Below are 9,297 nucleotides of genomic sequence, written 5' to 3' on the forward strand. Positions count from 1 at the left end.
AGGGGATGAGCAGGTTTAGGACTCGGGCAGACCACACAATCCAATAAGCAGAATGAAGCACCACCCCCAAATCCCAGACGCCTGCCATATATCTGTGTTTTAGTCCTTAAACCTCACTAATGTGGCCTCTCTCCGTCCCGGTTTGCCTCTATATATAACCTGCTGCATCCTGTCAGACTGACAGTGTGTGTGCATGTGGATTAACATGCAGATTCCATCATTATAATGACTAACTCAAGCTCTCAAAGCAAATAAGAAAACAAAAACTCAGCCACTAGCCTGCTTGATTGCTGGGGATCTGTTTGTGTGTCTCTCTTTCTGTCAGTCACTGTTTCCTTGTTTCTCTGTCAAGCAATCTGTCTATCGCTCTACTGCGCTTGTTTACAGCCCACTTCTTTCTCTCTTTCTCTCCTTGTGGTGCCTTTAACTCACAGAAGGAGTGCAGTTTGAGTAGAGCGTGATCATGCACTCCTTTCAGATAACAGATTTACCAGGGAAGCAGATTAATGCTAATTACCTTCACCTTCAGGCTTACCTGATGATAGGTTCGTGTAGATCTATGCCAAGATCTAATCTTCTTAATCCTTATCACACTGAAGCAATCTCTTTGTATTTACTAAGTCAAATACAAATAGGCCAGCTAGCCTAAAATAACTGATGAACAGTATTTTCAATGAGTTTCTTATGAATTCTTTCCCAGCAGGCGTTTCATTTTATGACAAAAATGTCATACGTTTATTTGATAGTATTTCAGGCAGAATTTTTCTTAATTGCATTTTTATGGTGCATTCCAGCCTAAAACTACCATTATTATGTCTTTTGTTATGTTGTGTAATATTCCTTTGAACAGCACTTGAGAGTTCAGAGTTTTGTATCCTATTTTTGTTTTCACTCATCAGTGTTCTCTAACTACAGTCGTGGCCAAAAGTTTTCAGAATGGCACAAATTTTGGTTTTCACAAAGTTTGCTGCCTTAGTTTTTTTAGAACCTTTTCTCAGATGTTTATATGGTATAATTAAGTACAATTATAAGCATTCCATATGTGTGTTAACTTTTTATTGACAAATACATCCAGTTTAAGCAAAGACTTAATATTTACAGTGTTGACCCTTCTATTTTAAGACTTCTGCAATTTGCCTCGGCATGCTGGAAATCAGCTTCTGGGCAAAATCTTGAATGATGGCAACCCATTCTTGCCTAATCAGTGCTTGGAGTTGATCACAGTTTCTGAGTTTTTGTTTGTCCACCATATTTTTGAGGATTGACCACAGGTTCTCAATGGGATTGAGATCTGGGGAGTTTCCTGGCCATGGACCCAAAATTTCAATGTTTTGTTCACCAAGCCACTTGGTTATAACTTTTGCCTTGTGACATGGTGCTCCATCATGCTGGAAAAAGCATTGTTCATCTCCAAACTGCTCCTGGATCGTTGAGAGAAGCTGCTCTTGGAAGATGTTTTGATACCATTCCTAATTCATGGCCGTGTTCTTAGGCAACATTTTGAGCGAACCCCTTAGATGAGGGGTTCTCATAGACTCCTAGATATTCCTAATATCAATATTACTGCTGATAATATTAGTAGTATAATCACTTGTAGGTAGTTTGACCAGAGGAGGATGGGTCCCCCCTGGTGAGCCTGGTTCCTCCCAAGGTTTCTTCCTCAGTTCTGAGGGAGTTTTTCCTTGCCACTGTTGCCCCTGGCTTGCCCACTGGGGGGTTTCTGTACATTCTGTACATTCTTACAGACCTGTGGAAACTTTGTCTTTTCTGAAATCCTGTAAAGCTGCTTTGTGACAACATCCGTTGTAAAAAGCGCTATACAAATAAATTTGATTTGATTTGATTTGATGAGAACCAACCCCACACATGAATGGTCTCAGGATGCTTCATTGTTGGCATGGCACAGGACTCATGGTAGCGCTCACCTTTTCTTCTCCGGACAATGATTTTTCCAGATGTCCCAGACAGTCTGAAGGGCGCTTCATCAGGGAAAATAAACCCCAGTCCTCTGCAGTCCAATCCCTATACTTCCTGCAGAATATCAGTCTGTCCTTGATGTTTTTCTTGGAGAGAAGTGGCTTCTTTGCTGCCCTTCTTGACACCAAGCCATCCTCCAAAAGCTTTCGTCTCACTGTGCGTTCAGATGTACTCACATCTGCTCTATGCCATTCCTGAGCAAGCTCAGGCACTGGTGGTGACCCGATCTTGTAGCTGCATCCTCTTTAGGAGATGGTCCTGATGCTTGTTTGCCTGTCTTGGGCGCCCTGAAGCTTTCTTCACTGCAATTGAACCACTCTCCTTGAAGTTCTTGATGAATTGATAAATGGTTGATTGGGGTGCTATCTTACAAGCAGCAATGTCCTTGCCTGTGAAACCCTTTTGATGCAATGCAATGATGACTGCACCTGTTTCCTTGGAAGTAACCATGGTTAACAGAAGAAAACTTTTAAGCACCACTTCCCTTTTAAAGCAACCAGTCTGCTCTTTTAATCAGTATGACAGAGTGCTATCAGCTGTCTTGTCCTCATTAACCTTTTCTCCTGAGTTAACGAGATCATCACTGAAATGATGTTTGCAGCCTATTTTGAAGGCCGAAATGCAGTGGCTGGAATGTACTCATTTTTGTGATAAGGTCATTTTTCATGGTAGGGAATGACTTAGAAATTAATTGCAATTCATCTGATCATTCTTCACAGTCTAGAGTTAATACAAATTGCCACCATAAGAACTGAGGCAGCAAACTTTGTGAAAAACAAAATTTGTGCCATTCTCAAAACTTTTGGCCACGACTGTACAATACCCAGCATGCATTATGCAGATATAACATACAATCATTGGGAATCTCCCACTGTAAGAAATCATGATTGCTATCATAGCCACTGCTGTAGAAGCTAATAAAATTAGCATTCAAAGCTGCAAGGTTAACTATCTGGGTTCCTTTTTCTTTTCAAGTATCTGCCATAAAATAGTTGTAATCTTTTAAAAAGTTTCCAAACCTTCAAGAACCATCATTTTCGTAGCTTTTAAACTAGAAAATCAGTCTAGAGACCACTGTGGCACCACTGTAAGATACGTGTTGGCATGTTTACAACAGAGTAAGTGATTGTTGAAGTTTCCATTTTTAATGGAATACTAACTCTTTAATACTAAAATGCATCGCTGTTTTTGGGATGTAAAGTTGTAAAGCAACACACACACACACAAACACACATTTTCAAAGCCGCTTCTCCCTCAGGGTCGCAAGGGGTGCTGGAGCCTATCCCAGCGGCCACTGGGCGGAAGGCAGGATACACCCTGTACAGGTCGCCAGTCCATCACAGGGTAAAGAGCAACAGGCATTTTCAAATTATGTCAAAAACTAAAAAAAAGACAAAAAAGGAGATACAAGGTTTTCTTCCGACAGCAGTGGTATGAAAATGTAACATTGAAAGCAACAATGGTTGGATGTAAAAGAAGAGTTTTAATAAACAGTCCATAATCCAAGTAATACCTGTATAAAGTTGACAAAGGGCACCAAGGTGACTTTCACTGAATAAACATTCAGAGAATCCGCACACAAGTCAGGAAACAACAAACCGGGGCAAAAAGTCCCAAGAATAGTCCAATCAAACAGGAAATAACAGACTTCCATTAAGGTGAACCAAGAATTGGCATCACATCACAAACCACTGTTCTTATACAGTCCAGTCTGATATCAGCAGTGTTCAGGGGAATGGGACACTAAGCGCTGATAGATGTGACCAGCCTGGGGTGTGACAGCAAATGTCCCTAAACAGGATCTAAGGTGAAGTTTAGTTTAGGTCAGCTCCTTAAACTGCAGTTCTATTACGCCATTATTAATCTTAAGACTTATTATTCAGCATTTTTTCATAAACTATGAGCTACTATAGACTACTACATATTATTTGCAAACTAACCCTTATAAATCTAATAGAGCTCTAAATTTGTGTCATCATTCTCTTGCCAGCTTCATGCCCATGTTAATAATTGTAAACCTTTAAAATTAAAACCATTTTCGCAAATCACCTGTGGTAAATTGAAATGTTACAAAGCAGATTAATTTTGCCATATGTACATTTTTTCTCTGAATTTGAGAAATTCTATCTGAATTACATGATCATTAAGGAGACAGGATACAAATATTGCTATATTCAAAATACCACTCTTGTGTACTGAACTGTTTGTGCACTGAAATTTAGTTTAGCTAGAATGTTTTTCCCCTCTCCTGTGAATCTACTGTTTTTGTACATGCATATTGTTCTTTGGACAGCAATGATAAGGTTTGAAACATTTTTTGTTTAGCACAGGGTTTGACAGCTGGGACTTTCTAAAGCACCGTTCAGTTTTTTCCCATAGGAAAAACCTGCTTAGACTCAAATTTCCTAATATGAGTATTATTCTGACTACAGAATGATGCATAACTTCAGAGGTAGTCACGTAGTGAAGAGAGAGAGGAATTAGTGCAGGCCCTTTTTAATAGGTTAAATCATTATTTCACATTTTGCCCATGTGCTGCTTACCTACAAATAACAATCTAAAATGAAGTAGAAGTAGGAGACGAAAAGGTGGTGATAGTCTGTACTGAAGAGACTGTCTCATTTGGGAAAGGGGTGTGGGAGGCAATGTAATCTCTGGACACTGCCTGTTACAAAACAGCATGATTGGTGGGTATTGGAAGCATGGTGTGTGTAGGCTGTGGAACACCAGCTCCATAACATCTGATTCAGAGATGCTTATTCTTATGAACTATACTTAGTGCCCATAATCTTGGCCAAGATACACTGTAATTCAGCAGGATAGATTTTGTTTTTTACCCAAGTGTGCTGCACGTGCAGTTTCAATGACAGACAGCCTCAGAGCATGCATCAGAACATGTACTCTGCACGTGATGATAATGAATACATCAATACATCTCAAAGCTAAACTTAAAGTGGAATTCCCTTTTCCCCCAAATCTTCTGAGGAATTTAATACCCTAAATGTTATATCATAAAATGTAATTTTGGCCTTTTTAAATGTATTAATTTTTAAGATCTATTCATGGTGGAGAGGTACATGTAGTGCATTCTGAGGCAAAATAGGTCCCTAAAGAAAAAATATAAGATTCTCAGATTTATGGCTATTTTACCATTTTCGATATTAATTATCAAAACTAGGAGACATGGTTCACCAGTCATTTTGGTTCTTTCATAAGATGGCTATATATGTGCAATTGAATGTAGATATAAATGTAGATGTAAAGGATGTTCCTATCACCACCACTGTGAAGAAATCAGTACATTTCTCTACAGTTAGCTGCACCACATATAACCACTCTGAATGACATTTACATCTCAACCATCATCTCAGCGAGCCCTCATGTCTCTGTTACCTTTCTAGTTCTCTCTTTAATTAGGGTGTGTTAGCTCGACCTCCCGGAACCTCTGCTGCACTCTGTTAACATTGTGCACTGTAATCAGACTCTCTTAACAGAACTAACTGCCTGTGTGTTTCTTTGCTGAGCTGAATAACTGCCCCTCCTAATGCTGTTGCTCACCTGCTCACCTGTACACCACTGACCCTCCTGATAATACTGCTGCATTTTTTGATCATAGATATTGCTTCTCCTGCTTTTACCCTCTTCTGTCTCTTGTACTAATAGTCAAACCTTTTGACTATTTTCTGCTGTTTTTTTTTTTTTATCTGGTGTCAATCAGAGGAGGATGGGTTTCCCTTTTGAGTCTTGGTTCCTCTCAAGGTTTCTTCTTCTTGCTCTTTCTTGCCACTGTCGACATTGGCTTGAGGACCCAGATTTTTTTCTGTAAAGCTGCTCTGTGATACCGCCTGTTGTAAAAAACGCTATATGGACAAACTTTGACTTCACTTAATTATGTAAATATTTTGAAAAATCTGTGGAATTCCTATTTAAAGAAATCAGATGATTAGGCTTAACAGTACTTCCTAAAATGGTGTCTATTTTTTTCATATTCTCATATCACAAGGTAAATGTCCTAATTTTTTTAATGAAATTTTGATGTTGCATTAAAGTTTCAAAACATACAGTTCTGCAAAAAAATACAAACATACAGGCTGCAAAAACAGCCCATTTTAAATTTGGTGTTTTTGTGATCTCATGAAAATCAATCTACGTCTGTCCTCCATTCAGCCTACAGCAGTTTAGCCCCACCTGTTTACTCTTAAGCTTTAAAGAGTGTCACGATTAGCCCCTCCCAGTCTTCCATGTGCTTTTTGTTTTGGTCTAGTCCATGTGCTTTCTTTGTTTTGATTCCTTCCCAGTCCGGTCCCCTTGTTTTCTGACTCGGCCCCTGATGGTTACCACCTGCATTTTCCACCTGTGTCCTGTTATCCCTTGTTAGCCCTGTTGTATTTAAGCCCTGTGTTTTTCCTAGTTGTTTTTTGGTCTTTGTATTGTTTGTACTGGTCGAAGTGTATTGTTTGAATTCTGTGTTTGTTTCATTATGTCCGTCCCTCCTGCTCTCCTTGTGGGCTCTCTGACCATGGACCATTTTGACCCTGATTATTGATTTGCTCTTAATGAGTCTCACTTGTCTTCACACATGCGTCTGTTTCCTCATCGCTCCCAACCATTACAAAGACTGTTTCAGCCCAGACTGCTTTTTGAATAAGGCACAACAGAAGGCAGCCAATCAGAACACAAATCATTTACAAATTTCAGTCTAAAAGGTGCAACAAATACAGCCGGATTAATTCTGAGATGTTCAAATACAAGAAAGCTGTGGAATATAGGCACTTTACAGAAACTAGGCTAGATGAGCTGAGTAGATGAAATTGGAGCAATGGGATTTGATGTGCCCCCTCTTCTCAAATGATTTAGCTAGCCACATTTACACAAGTCCTGTATTAGGTCACAGTGTAGACCTACTTTGCGAGAAATGAGGACACGTGTAGTTTGTTTGTCTGTCTCTCTGTCTCACACACACACACTCATCATCATCATCATTGTTGTCATCATTTATCTCTCTCACTTCTTCTCTGATGCCTGAGTTGAATTGGATCCAAATGTTACCATTTACTGGTACAATTTCCTTAATCTTATCCAATGTAATAATTCCTACAAGGATTAGATCACGTTGTTCTATCCATGAATGTGTAATCCCATCTAATCCAACACATAGCCAAATTTTACAACATGTATAAATGAATAAAAAGGGTTTATTTTAAAAAGGAAAACATGTGAAGTTCAACCAGCAGGTTTTCTTTACTTTTCTTTCTGATTCTGCTGATTGTGTCCATATTCATTATAATCTGCCATACAAATGTGAGGATTTAATCACAAATGTGAAGAGATTTGGAAAGGTGAGAAGCCTACTGTACCCTTGTGCGTTCACTAATCTTTTATATTGAGGTACTTTGTCTTTTGGTGCTAATATTACAGCTGCTTTAGACTGGTAAATAGGTAAATCCAGGGGATTTTTTATTGTTTGTAAATGTTTACCAAGCTGAATTTTCTCTCCTGTAGCATTTGCCTTCATGGGATTTGAATGGCTGTTTGAATTTTATAACGTAGTAAAAACAGAACGTAGTAAAAACAGACCTTTTTTAAATAATGCATTATTTTTGAAACATCTAAACATGTATAAAATGACAGAAGTAATGATATATCAATATACTGTATCAACAGCTCAAATGGAAATTTCAGCCTATAATGTTATTTGTTGTGTAATGCATTGTAGCACAGTGTTGCATCCTCTCAGCCTTATTAGTGTGATAGGATATACAATTTTTGAATATTGTTTTGTGATTTCACCATCAGTGTTCTCTCACTACAATACCTAGCATGAACTGTGCATATGCAACCTTTGGGAATCGCCCTACTGCTGCCTACCCACTGATTAAGCTCATAAATAAAGACATTCAGTTTCCTGGCTGTAATGTTAACTATCTGATCTCTTTCTGCAATAGCAAGCTAGTAGTGGGGGGAAAAAATCACACAGCTTGCCCTTAAGTATTTTTCCAAAATTTCATCCCACATTAGATAGTAAGAGGATAGCAGGCCTGCTGATGGCAAAGCTGGCAGCCCACTGGCTTATTGCTCCGCATTTTCTGGGCAGTGCAATGGTAGTTAAGCAGAGTAGTAGACAAAATACCACTTTAATTGCCCATTTTTCACTGACAGTCCAATTGACTCATTTGTCCTTTGTTTCTTTATTTCATTATCCTTTGTAAATTAGTTCAGTAAATGATTTCAACAGCAATATTATAAATGAGGCCGGTTATACAGCTGTTACTAATCTGGCACACAGTCAGCAACATTTTCAACACAGTAATTTTACATTGGGCATAGTATTTCTTTTTTCAATAGTTTGTAACAGTCAGAGGGGTGCCAGCATTATTAAGCAAGTGGCCCAATATATGCTTGCTGTCAAGTTGCATGATCATGAGGGATATTTCTTACCCTTTCAAGTACAGGTATAAATACCAAATTATTAAGCCAAATTAAGTTACAAATTATTCAACTAAAAAGGATGAGCTTGTTTAGGTTCAGGATCAAATGTCATTTCTGATGTGGTTTCTCTGAGTAACCACTGTGTATTAAATGGTTCAAATGTAATTTTTTACACTATATTAAGTGGTGCTGACTACATAGTTTATATTTTTTCATTAAATACACTGCTTGTTTTATGATTTTGTTGTCTTGTTTCATTTTTTGGGATAAAAAGCAGCCAGACTTTGCACTTTGTGCACATCCATATTGTGCTGTGCGGCACTCAGTATAGCACCTTTATCTGCTTTGCACTGGGAGGTGAGCAGCTTCAGATTTGTGTTTCTCACTTATAAAGTGTGGTTTGCAGTGTGGGAGCTCAGTCTGGCTTGCTCGTCTCTCAGTTGACTGTCTTCAATCTACATTAGAACTTGTCATGCTCTTCACTAAACCTGTTACCGTACAGCACCAGACGTCCTTCAAAGTCATCTTGTCATTCAGAAACTGCTTGCTGTACAGAATTTGTGCATTTACAACTGTGTCTCTGCCCTGGTCAGTTTCACAACCTCTTTCCCTGGATTTCTTAATGTGTGTGTTCACTAGTATGTGGGTGTTTCACTGCATGGATGGGTTAAATGCAGAGGTCTAATTTCTCTGTGTGCAAACACAGTTGGTTAATGGTTCTGAATTAAGTAGGAGGCGAGTAGGCATGTTTGAAGGAGGGGTTACATTTTTTTATTTTCCCCAGAATGTCACTTTAATAGAGATTTCATACTAGCAGAACTGAGATCTTCCCGTTCCACTTCCAACCTATGCTCTTGGCTAAAAATGACTAATGAATGATGATTGTTAACG

Source organism: Pygocentrus nattereri, chromosome 14 (assembly GCF_015220715.1).
Source record: "Pygocentrus nattereri isolate fPygNat1 chromosome 14, fPygNat1.pri, whole genome shotgun sequence".
NCBI classification, from domain to species: domain Eukaryota; kingdom Metazoa; phylum Chordata; class Actinopteri; order Characiformes; family Serrasalmidae; genus Pygocentrus; species Pygocentrus nattereri.